This window comes from Coenobita brevimanus, chromosome 101 (assembly GCF_032717465.1).
Source record: "Coenobita brevimanus isolate Jiangsu-jjx chromosome 101, ASM3271746v2, whole genome shotgun sequence".
Classification (NCBI taxonomy): domain Eukaryota; kingdom Metazoa; phylum Arthropoda; class Malacostraca; order Decapoda; family Coenobitidae; genus Coenobita; species Coenobita brevimanus.
The window spans coordinates 37,777,417-37,793,068 of record NC_137054.1 but is presented as its reverse complement, the minus strand read 5'-3'; the positions used below and the strand labels follow the sequence as shown (position 1 = coordinate 37,793,068).

The 15,652-nt window shown below is 42.4% G+C and overlaps 1 protein-coding gene across 1 annotated transcript in view; it reads right to left on the bottom strand.

Moving 5' to 3' along the window:
- Nucleotides 1-15,652, bottom strand: part of LOC145415135 (uncharacterized) — a 197,386-nt gene that overhangs the window by 50,117 nt on the left and 131,617 nt on the right. The window lies entirely within an intron of this gene.

Below are 15,652 nucleotides of genomic sequence, written 5' to 3'. Positions count from 1 at the left end.
CGTGGGGAAGGTGCTCAAGAGGAGTCTACAGTAAGATCTCACCAATAACGACTTCGACAATAACGTCTTCGGCAATAATGTTAAGTTAGAACAGATACCCAGTTTCAATAATAACATTTGGATTCATCTGAATAATGGTTATTTTGCAAATGCCAAGTTGTTATACTGCAAATATATCCACAAGATGAGGAATGAAACACACAAACAAGAAGAGAAGAAGGAAATTGCCGAAAACGTGAGCAGTAACAAGGAGGAGATGAAGGATCCTCCCCTCACCACCTCCCCTGACTTGCCTGCTGCCATCCTCTCCTCCTCCATTGCCCCACCTGACTCACTGGCGCCTTCCCCTCCACCTCTACAGGCCCAACTGACTCACCTGCTTCACCTGGCATACCTGCAACCCCCATACTGTATAACATTCGACGGACCGTAAATTCCTTCGTCAAAGCCTGGAATAATACAACACTGGCAACCATTAAACAAGCATGGTGCAGCGGGGGCACTCTAATAAGTGTGTTGCTGTGCCTCGGAACCCCTGCTTTTAAGTCATCTACTGTTTTTAAGGTGACTGACCATATTTTTGTTATTTTATCTATATCTGTAGTATACAGTGCTCGTCAGAAGTATCAAGTGCCTATGTCAGGGCGCGCAATACTTTTGGTGAAAAAAGAATCACCCTTTTTTGGTACTAAAAATTGAGCCAGACGTTTGGGCCGCTAACATGGCATCATGGCAACTTGAGGCCTAACTGTGCGCTGGTTGGCTGCCGCCTCAGTTGCCTACGGACTGCGTGAAACAGAGGAACTCCGCCGCTCCTCCCTCTCTCCTTGTGCCATTTTTTACCTAGTGTCCCGCAGTGTTTTGGCTTTCGCCACTTTGTTATGGCCCCTGCCCGTGAACTTTCGAGTGAAATCATATCATAGATCATTGCTCTAAAGAAGGCAGGCCACCCTACGAAGGAAATTAATGATTTGGTTGGTGTGGCTCGATCGACAGTGCGGAGGTGGTGTGCCCGTTTTCGAGTGGAAAATAGTGGTGACGTTCCTACAAAGAAACCGTGGTCTGGTAGGCCCAGGAAAACTTCTCCGAGGTCTGTTAATGTGTTAAAATGTGCAGTGGAGTCTAATCCCCATGTGAGCGCAAGTAAAATTAAGGAGAGCAACCCGGAAGTGTTTGGTGAGGTTTCAATGTGCACGATGTCTCGAAGAGTCCATGAACTTGGTTACACAAGTCACAGGCCTGTGAGAAAGCCTCTTCTTACACGTTACCAGCGACTTCGTAGGCTTGCCTTTGCTAACAAGTACCTTAACTGGGGTGAGGACCAATGGTTGTCAGTGTTGTAGTCTGATGAGGCAACGTTTAGTGTTACCTGTAATCGAGGAGCGCGCATGTACCGGCGCAAAGGTGGTGACCCGCTTGACCCCCGTTACGTGGGGGGCACAGTTAAACACCCTGATTCACTTATGGTATGGGGTTGTGTCTCTGGGAAGGGTTTGAGGAAGCTTGTTGTGCTTCCCAAGAACTGCAGAGTGAATCAGGACATTTACCTGGAGCTTCTTTGTGATCATTTACCTTGTTGTGCTTCCCAAGAACTGCAGAGTGAATCAGGACATTTACCTGGAGCTTCTTTGTGATCATTTACCTGAGTCCTTCGAGCTCACAGGTGCACGAGTGTTTCAGTACGAAGGTGCACCTGCTCATAAAGCCAAATCGGTCACCAACTGGCTTTGTGATTGCGAGGTCTACTTCATGAAAGACTGGCCAGGCTATAGCCCAGACCTCAACCCGATAGAAAACCTCTGGTACTTCGTAAAGAAGAATCTCTAAGGGAAGGATGTGAGCTTTCTGCCTATTCTGGAAGCAGCCATTCGTGAGTCCCGGGCAAAAATACCACCCCAGCACGTGAGGAACCTCGCCCTTTCACTTCCACGACGTCTCAGGTCCGTGAAGAAGCGCAAAAGATACCCTACCATGCATTAACCCTTTAACCGCGGGCATTGTTTTGACCCAACTCCCCCCCCCCCTGCGGGGGTTCCAGCCAAAATGTAAACAAACTTTAAACCTTTATAACTCTGCACAGAATAAATCTAGAGTGAAAAATAAGGTACCATTAGAAAGTACTAACCTTCAGCTTTGCAATGATGTAGGTTTCATGATTTTGTTGACTATCACTGGACGGGCAGTGCCATTAGAAGTGAGCGATCTAAAATCACTATTTTTCGCCCCACGCACCATTACCAAATGCCAACCTCACTCTGATAATAATAATATAAACATATATGAACACTGCACATATGATAAACACCCACTCTGTGTTCACTGAGGCAGGTAAAAGGCACTGCAATTGCCTGCACTTCACTGCTACATCAGCGCCATTGTCAATCACAAAGCTGGACAGATACTGATGCGTGTTTGGGCAGGGGTGGGGTGGGGGACCTGGGGGGTGGGAGGAGGGAGGTGGGGGTCGGCTGGAATGAAAGAACTTAATAGCTACTCTCCCGTGAAACAATTGGCGCGTGGAAAAAACGCGTGGTATTCAAAATATTCACAAACATTCCAGAATGACACCTGCGGTTTGGTCCAGTTTTTGCAATGTCATTCTGGAATGACACCCACGGTTAAGGGGTTAAAGGTAAATATAATGCATTATTTACATGTTTTTTCAATGCTGAAAGGTTTGTTTCGTAGGAGGGACGCAGTGCGCTCGTTACTTCTGACGAGCACTGTATGTCTTAAAAGTTTTCCTTTTATTATATCTCTAAGGTTAAAAAAAATATCAAGGTTTGAGGGAGTCCAAGCCATTTGTTATTTTTCCCATAAGATTATGTATTCAAAGTATGCGAAATCACAGTGCCGAGGTCGTGGACCGCCCATCCACTTCCGCACTATGCGAGCCCACTGTATACTGATACCTTTGTCTCAATTCTCAAGTTGGTGTTTTCAAAGACTCTGGATCTGAAATGCCCCAGAGAGGCTGAGGCGCGGCTGATTCGTGCAGGGACTTCAGCATCAGTGTTATGTTTATCTGTGAGCACACTTCCATGGTAAGTAAAATTCTCCACTTGTTTTACATTCTTGCCATTTATCTGAGATGCAAGAGGCTCTGCTGCACTGTTTCTCTGAGATATTAGTTCTGTTTCACTGACAATTATTCAGAGCTCCAATGCGGAGTATAAGCTGGAAATGATGGTGAGAGACTGTTGTAGGACTTCTGAGGTATGTAAAAGGACAGCACAGTCATCAGTGTATCACTGCTCTAGGAAATGAGCCATTTCAGTCTTTGACTGTGCTTGATGATGTCTGAGATTAAATAAGTTGCAATCTAAATGTAACTAGATTTTTATTCCATTATCAAGATTCATTTGTTGGTGACCTAAAAGGTTGAATGCAGTGAAACAGAAGTTGAAAATGACAGGAGCCAGGACACATCCTAGCTTTACACCTACATCTACACTGAAGAGCTCAGATTTGCTCCCACACATAAACACACAAGCATTCACGCTATCATGCAGGTTCTTTAGGATTGTAAGAAATTTGTTTGGAACTTTACATTTTGAAAGAGCACTCCATAAAATTTCTCTGTTGACACTGTCAAATGCTTTTGCAAGATCAACGGTTCTGCTTGAGCCATTTCTCTTGCATCTGTCTGGCAAGAAAGATCATATGAACTCTGGCAGTGTCTTCCTCTGTCTATACTTCCTACTGCCTATAACCTTTATACTTCCTACTGCTTATAACCTCCAGGATTTCAAATGCAGTGTGTCCAGATGTCTTGAAATGAACTGATTTTGAATTTGGCTCTGTGTTATTTTGATTTTTTCTTTGAGGGAACAATGTAACTGGCTTCTGGCCTTTGGTTCCTTCTTTTTTGCAACAGATAAAAAAAATCATAGGTGATTCGTTCCTTATGAAATCCACCATGTGTTTAAGGAAGTGTTGACTCAGTCAAATGTTTTGTCAGTCTGGACAACATTACCTGGTTAGTGCTGCTACTGGTGTCACAATTTGAGCAGTCCTCTTTCTTCTTGTAGATGGTTACAATGTTAGAAGTATGCCATTCACATGGAATTTGTTCTTGGTTCCAGACAGTCAGTATGAGATTATGGAAGTGCTGGGGAACAAACTGGCCATCCTCTTTGATCAGCTGAGATGGTATGCCATTAGGGCCAGGCCTTATGTTAGTTTTTAGAAATCAGATGGCCTGAACAGTTTCTGCAGGTGTAGGTGGGACATCGATATCTGCCACTTGCAGGGCATTTGGGATGTTATCAAGGATACTGAGCTCCAATGGGTTTCTTTGATTCAGTAAGGTGTTGGAGTGTTGTACCCAACTTTCTAGGATTGCTTACTTGTTTTTCAGGAGCTCTCCTTCAGTTGATTGAACAGGGTTTATGTTGTGTTTGGATGGTCCACAGATGGTTTTAATGGACTTGTAGAACCCATGTTGGTCATTAATATCAGCCAGTCTTTGCAGCTCTTTTGCTTGCTCAGTCCACCATCTGTTCTCTAGGTCATGCAGTTTTCTCTGGGTTTCACTTTTGAGATTCTGGAATTCAGTTTTTAGGGTTAAGGAGCTAGGACAAGCCAACCAGTTGTTATGTGCTCTATTCTTCATTGTAAGAAGGTCATGCATGCCCTCAACATTTTCATCAAACTAGTCTTATGGCAGCGAGTGGAGAAGCCCAGTGTTTCTTCTGCAGAGCTTTGGAGCAGTGTCTTAATGTTCAGTAACTCTGTGTCAGGTTTCTTCCATTGTTATTTGGGTCAAATGGTGGGCACTAGGACAACTTGTCTGTAACAGTGCTGTGGAAGTTGTTACAAGTTGCCACATCCTTTGAACTGCCATAGTTTAGTTTCTTGGTGGATGGTCTGCAGCACTTTTGTGGGTGTATGACTAGTTGCAGTTTGGTGAGTATAAGGTTATGGTCTGTTGAGCACTCTGCACCTCCCATAGCTCAGGTTATAAGAACTCAAGGCTGCACTTCTTCAAGACATCAAGATGCTAATTCAAATTCAGTCAGTTGCCCATTTTGCATCAAGTAGAGACTGTCCAATTATGATTTCTCATAGGAATAGATTGACTGAAAACACCAATTTTGACCATTCAAAAAACTGACTAAGTCCCTCTTGAACCAGTTAAGGATGGGTCTTTTAAATATTCGTTCTATCCGTAATAAGATAGACTATACTGTATTAATGAAACTCTAAATCAGCACGAGCTTGACATTTTGTCCTTGACTGAAACCTGGTTGTATGAGTGTGATATTGATATTATTCGTAATGCTTTGCTTAAGACACATTCTATTATTAGTATTCCCAGGCCTGCTGCTGACTATCCAGGAGGAGGCGTAGCACTCATCTACTCGGCAGCACTTGCAAACGTTTCTCTCATTGACTCAGACCTGACCCCATCTTCATTTGAATTTATGGAAGCATTAATAAATTTCCATCAGAATACCATTAGAACTGCAACTGTCCATCAACCAGGTCATTCGGGCACAGATCGAGGTTTTATGGAGGAGTTTGGGCAGTTTCTTGAAGGGTTTTCTCTTAACCCTGGAGGACTTCTTCTTTGTGGTGATTTCAATTATTGGGTTGACAGTCCAGAGTCAAAACCATTTTCTTCAGAATTCCTTGAGTTGATCACCCAGAACAATTTTTTCAATCATGTGAGTAATCCAACTCATGTCTCAGGACATGTCCTTGGAACTGATCTTGTTCCCCGTTGGTTGCAGGCGCGTATCAGATGTGGAGGTTAACTCATTTGACCCCCTCATCTCTGATCATGCTCTGATCACTCTTAGTTTTGATGTTCCAAAATCCCCTTCATATAAAAAGGTCATCAGGTTCAGAAATTACAGGAATGTTGACCGCCAGTTGATGTGTCTTGAAACTGATCAACGTTTAAACTCCATTGATTCTTCCAGTCTTTCTTCTGATGAATTGGTTGATATTTACAACAACGAGCTTAGGTCAATATTTGACCATTATTGTCCTGAGGTAGTACAGGGAACTCGCACGGAACATGTGGGTTTCGTTCTTACCGTGCGGTGTTAGGTGTGAAATCGCGTATATTTAAACTACTCCGTATTTTGCTCCCTGGACCCCCCAAATGTGTTGTTTTGCTGTTATCTGTCACTGGTAATCACTAGAAAGCACTTTAAGTGGTTAGAAGGTTTATTTAATGTTATAACTCACAAATATAGTACTCCACAGCAAAACTTCAACACACAAATACTGTATGTAAACACAAGGAAACATTCCGACGCCGATCATAGGTAATCATATAAATCAGGTTAACTGGTACCAGGGCTTTATTTAATGCTTTATCTTTTTTGAGTGCTTTAACTTACAAGTACATACCAACACAGTACATATTTAACTTAGAAATGCAGTACTGTGGAAAAGCTGTACAGCAAGTCTTTAACGAACAAACATAAAAGGCAATATTCCGACGCCAGTCATGGGTAATCATATAAATCAGGGTAACTGGTTACAAGGCTTTATTTAATGCTTTAATTGCTTACAAGTACATACCAGAACAGTAAATATTTAACTTACAAATACAGTACTGTAGAAAAGCAGTACAGTAAGAGTTTAACGAACAAACAAAAAAGGCAATATTCCGACGCCGATCATGGGTAATCATATAATTCGGGTTAACTGGTTACAAGGCTTTATTTAATGATTTAACTTTAAGTGCTTACAAGTACAGTACATACGAGAACAGTAAATATTTAACTTACAAATACTGTACAGTACTGTGGAAAAAATGAACAAATAAAAAAGGCAATATTCTGACGCCCATCAGGTAAACTAGTTATAAGACTTTATTTCTTGCTTTAACGTTATTTAATAGTACTTTAAGTTGCACATAAACTTACCAGAACAGTACAGTACTGTAAATATTTAACTTACAAATACTGTGCTACTGTACTCGGGAATGTCTCACTCACTGAATAATTTCCCGTCTAGATTGTCACGTAATCAAAACAAACCGCGCGCTGCGGTGACGTTTGAGGATTTGATCTTTCAAAGGCCTCTCCTGCATTAATTTGTAGTTTTCATAATGGTTCTTTAATCTTACATTGTCTTATATGTATCCCAGCCCTTACCGTGTATAATTGCGAGCGCGTTCCGTGAGATCGTGTTCCATGCGAGTTTCCTATAATAAAAATCACTATACGTGATGATTCTCCGTGGTATGGTCCATCCATAAATTCTTTGCGTAGACAACACAGAAGGGCAGAACGTGAGTGGTGCTTGCAGCGGACTGAAGTAACTCGTTTGTGTTATGTTTTTGTGAGAAGAGCAGTCATTCACACTGTAAAAGCCCAAAAGGCTAGGTATTATCAAAATAAAGTTGATTCATGTGGTGGTGATAAAAAAAAACTGTCTGCAGTTGTGAACAATTTGGTTGGTCGAAGGAATGTAACTGTTAAACCAACTTCTGTATCTGATACCCAATTGGCTTCTGATTTTGCTTCATTTTTTACAAGTAAGATATCTCGCAGAAGTGATTTAGACAGCAGCTCTCCTAGTGAAGCGTACTCAGTTGACTTCCAGCCATGGTGCACCGGGGATCATTTGCTTTCAACATTTCATCTGCTGGATGTAAACAAAGTCAAATGTTATATCAGAGAACTTAATAAAACATTTTGCTCACTCGATCCATGTAACATGTCACAACTACCTGATGTGTATGAACACGCCGCAGACTTTATCTGCAACATAATAAATAGATGCTTCTTAGAAAGTAATTTTGTGCACTCTGAGAAATGTGCTTTGCTTAGGCCCTTAATTAAGAAACCTGGCCTTGATGACGAAAGCATGACAAATTATCGTCCTGTCTCTAACCTGTCTTTTTTATCCAAGATTACTGAGCGGGCCATACTCGATCAACTCGTACCACTACTGGAACACAACAGAGTTGTTCCTGTTGGTCAATCAGCATACAGAAAATACCATTCAACTGAAACTGCACTAACAAGGATTCAGAGTGACTTGGTGGCAAACACTTGTAGTGGGGATGTCCTCTCTCCTAGTTCTGTTAGATCTGTCTGCAGCTTTTGATGCAGTAGATCATAAACTATTGTTGGACGATCTGTATTTTTATGGCATTCGTGATAGTGCCCTTTTGATCCTTAAGTCGTATCTGTCGGACAGATCTCAGAGAGTGGCTGTTGATTACGCTAGCTCTGATTCTGCTCCCCTTCTATTTGGAGTCCCTCAAGGATCAGTTTTGGGTCCAATTCTATTTACTATCTACACAGGTAGTTTATCGTCTCCACTTGATGCTCATGATGTGTCCTATCATTTTTATGCTGATGACACCCAGCTCTATGTTAAGATGTCAAATATCAATGATACTAAGACAAAGTTTGAATCTCTAATGTCTGATTTTAAGATTTGGATGGCTAAGAGGAAACTTCAGCTGAATGATGGTAAAACTGAGATCATCATCATCAGAGGAAACAGAAGAGGTGATGACACTGACAATGCCCTGGCTTTGAACACTGGGATGTCACAGCTTCATCCAATCAGTTCTGTTCGAAATCTGGGTGTTTATTTTAATTCTACGTTAAATTTCAAAGAACATATTAATCAGGTTGTAAGAAGGCGTAACTTGCATATCAGAAATCTGTACTCTGCAAGAAAATTCCTGAATAGACGGTGCCTCTTAACATTGGTCCATGTAGTGGTCTTGTATCGTGTTGATTATTGTAATTCACTGTGGGTTGGTCTTCCAAATAATATACAAACAAAAGTTCAGTCTGTGTTGAATAGGGCAGCACGGCTTATCTTTGGTCTCCCCCCCGAGAACCTCAACTACCCTGTTTCTGATTAAGTTGCATTGGTTACCAGTAAAGGCTAGAACTGAATTTAAACTGTCTTATTACATTCAAGATTCTAAGTTTGGTGAACTGAAGTATCTTGCTGAATTGTTGAAACTCCCATCGGCATGCCAGGGTGTGATGTTACGCAGTGAAGATGATTCCTTGCGTCTTGATGAACCAGAAGCCATTCACCAGTCATCTTTCTCTAATCGTTCTTTTGCGTTTAGAGCTCCTAGATTATATAACAGATTGCCATTGTCCATAAGACAAATCTCTACTGCTGAATCCTTTAAGAGACAGCTGAAAGCCTTTCTTTTTTCAAAATGCTGGAGAGAGGTACTATGACGGATGATTATAGGGTTTAATTATTGCCACTTTCATGTATATATGAAGTAGCTTGTATTATATACAAGAAATGTCAAAATTCTTGTAACTGTAAAAATAACGTATGGGTGTCGAGCGCTAGTGAATTCCCAGAGGAAGAACTGGTGCTTTTGAGAAACAAAAGGCCAGATTATTATTATTATTATTATTATTATTATTACATGGGGGGGTTGGGGGTTTACACCCCCCATTTGAAAAGTATAAAAAATTTGAATGAAAATAATACTAAAAATACAACTCATTAAATTAATTAAATCCTGTTAAGAATGCTACAAGAAAGAAAAATAATCGAAAGACCCCCCCCTCCCCTTTCAAAAATCCTGTGCACTGCCCTGTAAGAACTTCTCTTTGATCTGGGTTCCTTACAATGACAAAGTCAATTAGATGCCAATGTCCAGATTATGAGTGTATTCATGTGGTCTTGTGTTTATTCTAAGTTGAAAAGTGGTGCTGGTGATGACCATACGGGGTTCTGGGCGTAAGGAAAGAAGTATAAGGCCAATGATATTCAAGCTAACAACCCCTTGGCAGCCTATAATACCTTGCCAGAGGTGATTATCTTTTCCTACTCTGGTATTAGCACCTTCAAGCAGGATCAATACCTGGAAGATGGCAGACGCTTGCTCTGTTCACCTGTTCACCTCACACAGCAGTAGGCTGGGATTTTGTGTGTGTGTGTGTGTGTGTGTGTGTGTGTGTGTGTGTGTGTGTGTGTGTGTGTAGCAACTGGGAGCCAGCAGGGTTACTGCTGATGTTTTAACTTTACTATGTTTTTTAAATACTGTTTTTATTAAATTCTGATCAGTTATGCACACACTGTTAATTTTTGATGCTGTGAGGCAATCATATAACTAACAGTGAGATAGTGACAGTGAGACAGAAGGGTAGAGATAGCCTCCTCCTCCTTATAAAAAAAAAAAAAAAAAAAAAAAAAAAAAAAAAGCTCTTTTCTATGTACAGTACTCACATATTTTTCCTGATGCTGTCAGACAATGAATACTGCATCAACAGTCCCTTTGCCTGGCATAAACCCAAACTACATCTTATCTATATTCATTCTCTCCCTTCTCATACCTTCCATTACTTTCATTACATCATCCAAAACTTTTATACCTCTCCTCTTCCCTCTTTCCTGGCCATCACTCTTCCTCCTATACACATTTATGATCATGCTCTTCAACAGTTTACCTGAGGCAACACACTCATATATACAGTTATGGCTTGCTATTTGATGTGGTTACTTTATGTGAAAACTATCACAGAGTGAATTATCATATAACGAGGTTGATATAGCATGGGTTCAATGGGGAGAGAGAGAAGGTGGCCTAAGACCATGTACCGGTAACCTAAAAATCTAAAAAACATCTTACCCTTTTAGGCCTGCCCTCATTAACCCTCAGTAAAACTACACCTTCCACTAGAGGTAGCATCCTTGTTCAGACATGATTTCCAAGTCATAACTTTCAGTTTCACACACAAAAATCACTTTACTCCAAATTACAAACTGCACTATTTGTTATGCAACTGCTATGTTATTTGGTGTTAGCAATGGGTTTCAATGGCTTTTCATGCACAAAAATGAAATGATCGGCAGACGATCCGAGCAAATGTGGGTAGCCATCTTGGCTCGGTCAGCTGACTGGGAGGCACCAATATCATCTGACTGGCAGGCTGTGTATGCACGGTAGACATGATTTTTAAGTCACAAGTTTCAGCATTTCACACAATAAAGTTATCACTCAAAAATGTTATCATTTCACTTAATATTGTACACTGCACTATTTGTTAAGCACTTGCAATGTTATTTGGCGATACCAGTGACGTTTCAGTGACCCTTCATGTACAAAATGGATCAAAAGGCAGACGATCACGGTGAATGTAAACACTGGATGGCCAGTTTGGCTTAATCAGCTGACTGGGAGGCGTTGTCCCAGCAAATTTGCAATAATTTTGCCGTCATCTTTCCTTCATTCTTTCCTGTTCCTTCTGCCTATGGGTGACTCTACACTGAGTGGCAAGCTGAATGGTTTCCTGGACATCAGGAAACCATTTACTATGCTAGTAGGTAACCATATAACCAAATTATGGTGCCTGGTAGTTTGGTGGGTAATTTTGGCACTCCAATCAGATTGAGCCAGTGAAGGTTTATATCCACAGGGTGGTTGGGGTTTATTGCTCATGTAATGCCACTCAGGGATGAGTGAGGCTGGTCACTCTCGTCTTAAATGTCACGACCAACTTGCTTAGCCTGGGGCTCCTACGCTCCTCATGGGGCAACGTAGGATTGGATGATGGATGGATTATTCCAAAAAATGGTCTAACTTTTTGTTCACCATTATAGAAATTTATTGTATGGCTAATATTACTGAGACCAAGAGTTTTCCAAATGATAATTTCAGTGCTGTAGTCTTTTCATTTACTCTCGGTACAAGGCAGAGTATAAGAGAGAAGTGGAGGAACGATTGGGCAAATATGAATTGGAGCAGATGGGAGACGTGGAAGGTATGTGTAAGATATTTACAGAAGAAATATGTGCAGCATGTGATGTGGTGTGTGGAAGGAAGAGAAGACGGAGGGGGGTGCAAGGAACAGCATGGTGGACTGAAGAGGTGAAACAGGCTGTGGCACAAAAGAAGAAAGCATACAATGAATGGATGAGAAATAGGGGCGTGGAAGAAGTTGAGAGGCGGAAGAGAGAGTTATATGTGGAAAGGAAGAAAGAGGTGAAAAGATTAGTAAGAGAGAGTAAGAAGAGAGTGGATGAGGAATTTGGAAGGAATTTGAGTGTAAAGTGGAGGGACTGTAAGAAAATGTTCTGGAGAGAAGTGAAAAGAGTAAGACAGGGTGGAAGTGAAGTTAGCAGGGGAGTGAAAGATAAAAATGGTAGATTACTAGTGGAGAACGGAGAAAAAGTGAGCAGATGGAGAGAACACTTTAAGGAATTGCTGAACGTAGAGGATGGTAGTAATGCGAGTATAAGTGGCTGGGGAATGGCTGGGAGAAGGAGGGAGGTGAGAGGACAGGAAGAAATCAGTAGGATAGAAGTTGTGGAAGCAATGAAGAAAGTTAAATCGGGGAAAGCCCCAGGAATTGATGGAGTGTGTGGTGAAATGCTGAAGCATGGGGGAGAGATAGTAGTAGAATGGATGTGGAAGATGTGCAGATTGGCCTGGGAGGAAGGTAGAGTCCCGGAGGATTGGAAGTCAGGTATAATTATTCCCTTGTACAAAGGAAAAGGGGAAAAAGAAGTGTGTGGTAATCATAAGGGCATTTGTCTTCTTAGTATAATAGGAAAAGTGTATGGTAGGATACTTATAGACAGAGTTAGAGAAAGAACAGAGAAATTAGTTGAAGAAGAACAGGGAGGCTTTAGGAAGGGAAGAGGTTGTGTAGATCAGATATTCATTCTTAGATCTTTAGTGGAAAAGTTTCTAGAGAAGGGAAAGAAGTTGTATGCGGCTTTCATGGATTTGGAGAAAGCATATGACAGGGTAGATAGACAAGGATTGTGGAAAGTGTTAAGAATATATGGAGTAGGTGGGAAGTTGCTGAATGCTGTGAAGAGTATGTACGATGTTGCGAAGGCTGCAGTGCATGTGGATGGTGAACTAAGTGAATTTTTCTCTTTGAAAGTTGGTTTGAAACAGGGATGTGTCATGTCTCCATGGTTGTTCAATCTGTACATGGATGGGGTAATAAAAGAGGTACAAGGTAGGGTAGTGGATGTTGGAGTGGCCCTGGTGAGAGAGGATAGTGTTTGGAAACTCCCTGTACTGTTGTTTGCAGATGATACTGTGTTGTCGAGTGAAGACGAAGGGGAGCTGCAAGGCTTGGTGGATGAGTTTGAGAGAGTGTGTAAGAAACGGAACCTAAAGGTGAATGTAGGGAAGAGTAAAGTGATGGTCTTTGAGAGAGGTGAAGTAGTGAATGTACAGCGAGGTTGGATGGTGAGGAATTGGAAAATGTGAGTACGTTTAAGTATTTGGGTAGTGTGATGAGTAAGGATGGAGGTTTGGAGGGTGAAGTGCTTGAAAGGGTACAGCAGGTAAGAAAGGTTGCTGGTTCCTTGAAAGCAGTGATAAGAAACAGGGAAGTGAGCATGGAAGTGAAAAAGTTACTACATGACAGTATTGTGATACCAACTCTAATGTACAGAAGTGAAGCTTGGACATTGTTGGAAGGACACAAGTCAAGAGTGAGAGCAGTGGAAATGAGTTATTTAAGAGGAGCCTGTGGAGTCACATGGAGAGACAGGCTGACGAATGAGGATATAAAGGAACGTTGTGGTGTGGATGTGGATGTGATAGGAAGCGTTATGAGGAATACACTGAGGTGGTTTGGCCATGTGGAGAGGATGGAGGGTGAAAGACTGACAAAGAGAGTGTATATGAGTGAGGTGGAGGGGGAGAGAGGGAGGGGGAGGCCGAGGATGAGATGGAGGGATGGGGTGGAGAGGTATATGAGAGAGGGGGGTGTGAATTGGGAGCAGGGCAGTGAAATGGCGGGGGATAGGGCGACTTGGAGGCGATTTGTTTGTGGCCACCCCAAACGGGATTGAGGCGTCTGGCAATAGACAATCATTACTGATTGGCTGATTAGCTCTGCTGTTGGGCCCTGCTGTGGATGTCACTGATTGCACTGTGCAGTTGACCCTTGTGCAGTGTGGTGTGGTGAGGGTCTGTCCCTTCTACCCTTGGAGCTAAGTACGAGTAAATGTGTGTGTGTGTGTGTGTGTGTGTGTGTGTGTGTGTGTGTGTGTGTGTGTGTGGAGGAGTAAATTGGGAGTGTGTCATCCTGTCTCAGCAGGAAAGCAGCCTAGGTATATATAGAGAGAGACAGACATGCATTACATAATCCACCCGGTTCTCTCTGTCAAGGACACCCACCCCACCACATCCCTTCAAGCTTTTCTTCCAAAATAACTTGTGCATACAATCCTTCCAATACTCATCATTGCTAATTCTACTCTGCACCTAACCTCCTGTATGCAGCAGACATCCATCCATCTCCTGCTCAAGTTCTCCACCACTTCCTCCTCTCTAACCCTCAAGCTACCTACATTCCAATATGCCATTCTGTACCCCTTGGGTGATTTGGTTTCCTCGGGCTTGCTTTTTACATATGGCCTTGATTTAGTCATAGTCATGTGATGAAAAGTAAAAGGACCATAGGCCCTTCTTACCCACAAAGCCCTAAGCCCAGGCAGGGAATCAGCCCACCAGCTGTGGCCAATGACTGTGTCAATGGCCTGAAGGCACCCTCCTAGGTCAGCTACAAGAACACCCTCCAAGCATGCTGTGGCACTATGACTGCCCTGCCATTATGTGTCCAATATTAGGGCTGCCTCTTAGGGTTCTACTCTCAGGTTCAGGCACCTGTCTGCTGGGCGGAATTAGCAGCCTGGGAACTGCAGTGTTCTGTACCCTCTGGTACAGATCCAAGCCCATCCTATCATGGTCCAAAGTGGCACCAACAGAGCCTGCCCCACACCTCCCCTCATGTCCACCACCAGGAAACAGGGGCAGAGTTTTCTAGCTGCATGCCCTTGTTGATACCAATCCCTGTGATACTGTAGGGTATCAGGTCTGGTAAGTAAAGTGCATGTAGCATGGTGCGTAAGTGTTGGAGGAAAGTGTTTGGGAGAGTATTCAGGCCTACTCTCCCTGTTAATGACACAATGAAAACGGTCACCAAAGGAGGTTGGTAAGGATGGTCCTGAAAGCTAGGGAAACAGGAGCTCCAGCTCTCCCTATCACCAGCTTTCCCATCCTCCTCAGGAGTACTGCTCTAATCACCTGGTGCTACGGCCTACTCATTTGAAAATGTGGTTTGACAATGTGGAGAGAATGGATGACTAGAAGAGTGCACGTGAGTGAGGTGGAGGGGAGAGGGAGAAGGAGAGGTTGGAGGGAAGGAGTAGAGAGATACCAGTATATGAATGAGGGTGGTATGAGGTGGATAGAAGGCAACCCTACAGTGAAAATCAGGTTGGAAAGGAAGAAGTCTGTTTGTAGCTACCCCTCTAGGATTATATTATCTGGTTTTAGATGGACAGACAAATAATAAGGAATCTAAGCTACTAATTGGTAGTAATGGATTTATATAGAACATATGATCTTGCATGGAATGAGTATTGTGCATTTTCTTGTCATATGATACATATCCCTAAATTGAGCAATAAACAAATAAAATGAGGTAAAACTGGGAAGCTAGGCGCCTCTCCTTATTGTGCTGATGATGTAGAGATCTCACCACCCAACACAACTATTACAACCAGTCTTTTATTCCTTTGGCACAGGAAGGGGCAGATCATGCTTGGCATTTTCCTTTCTTTGATTCATGTTCCTATCAGGCTGTATGCTTGATCTCTATTTCAACTGCATGCAGACAACTGGGTTAGAATGATGATGTAACAAGGTATAAATGGGCAT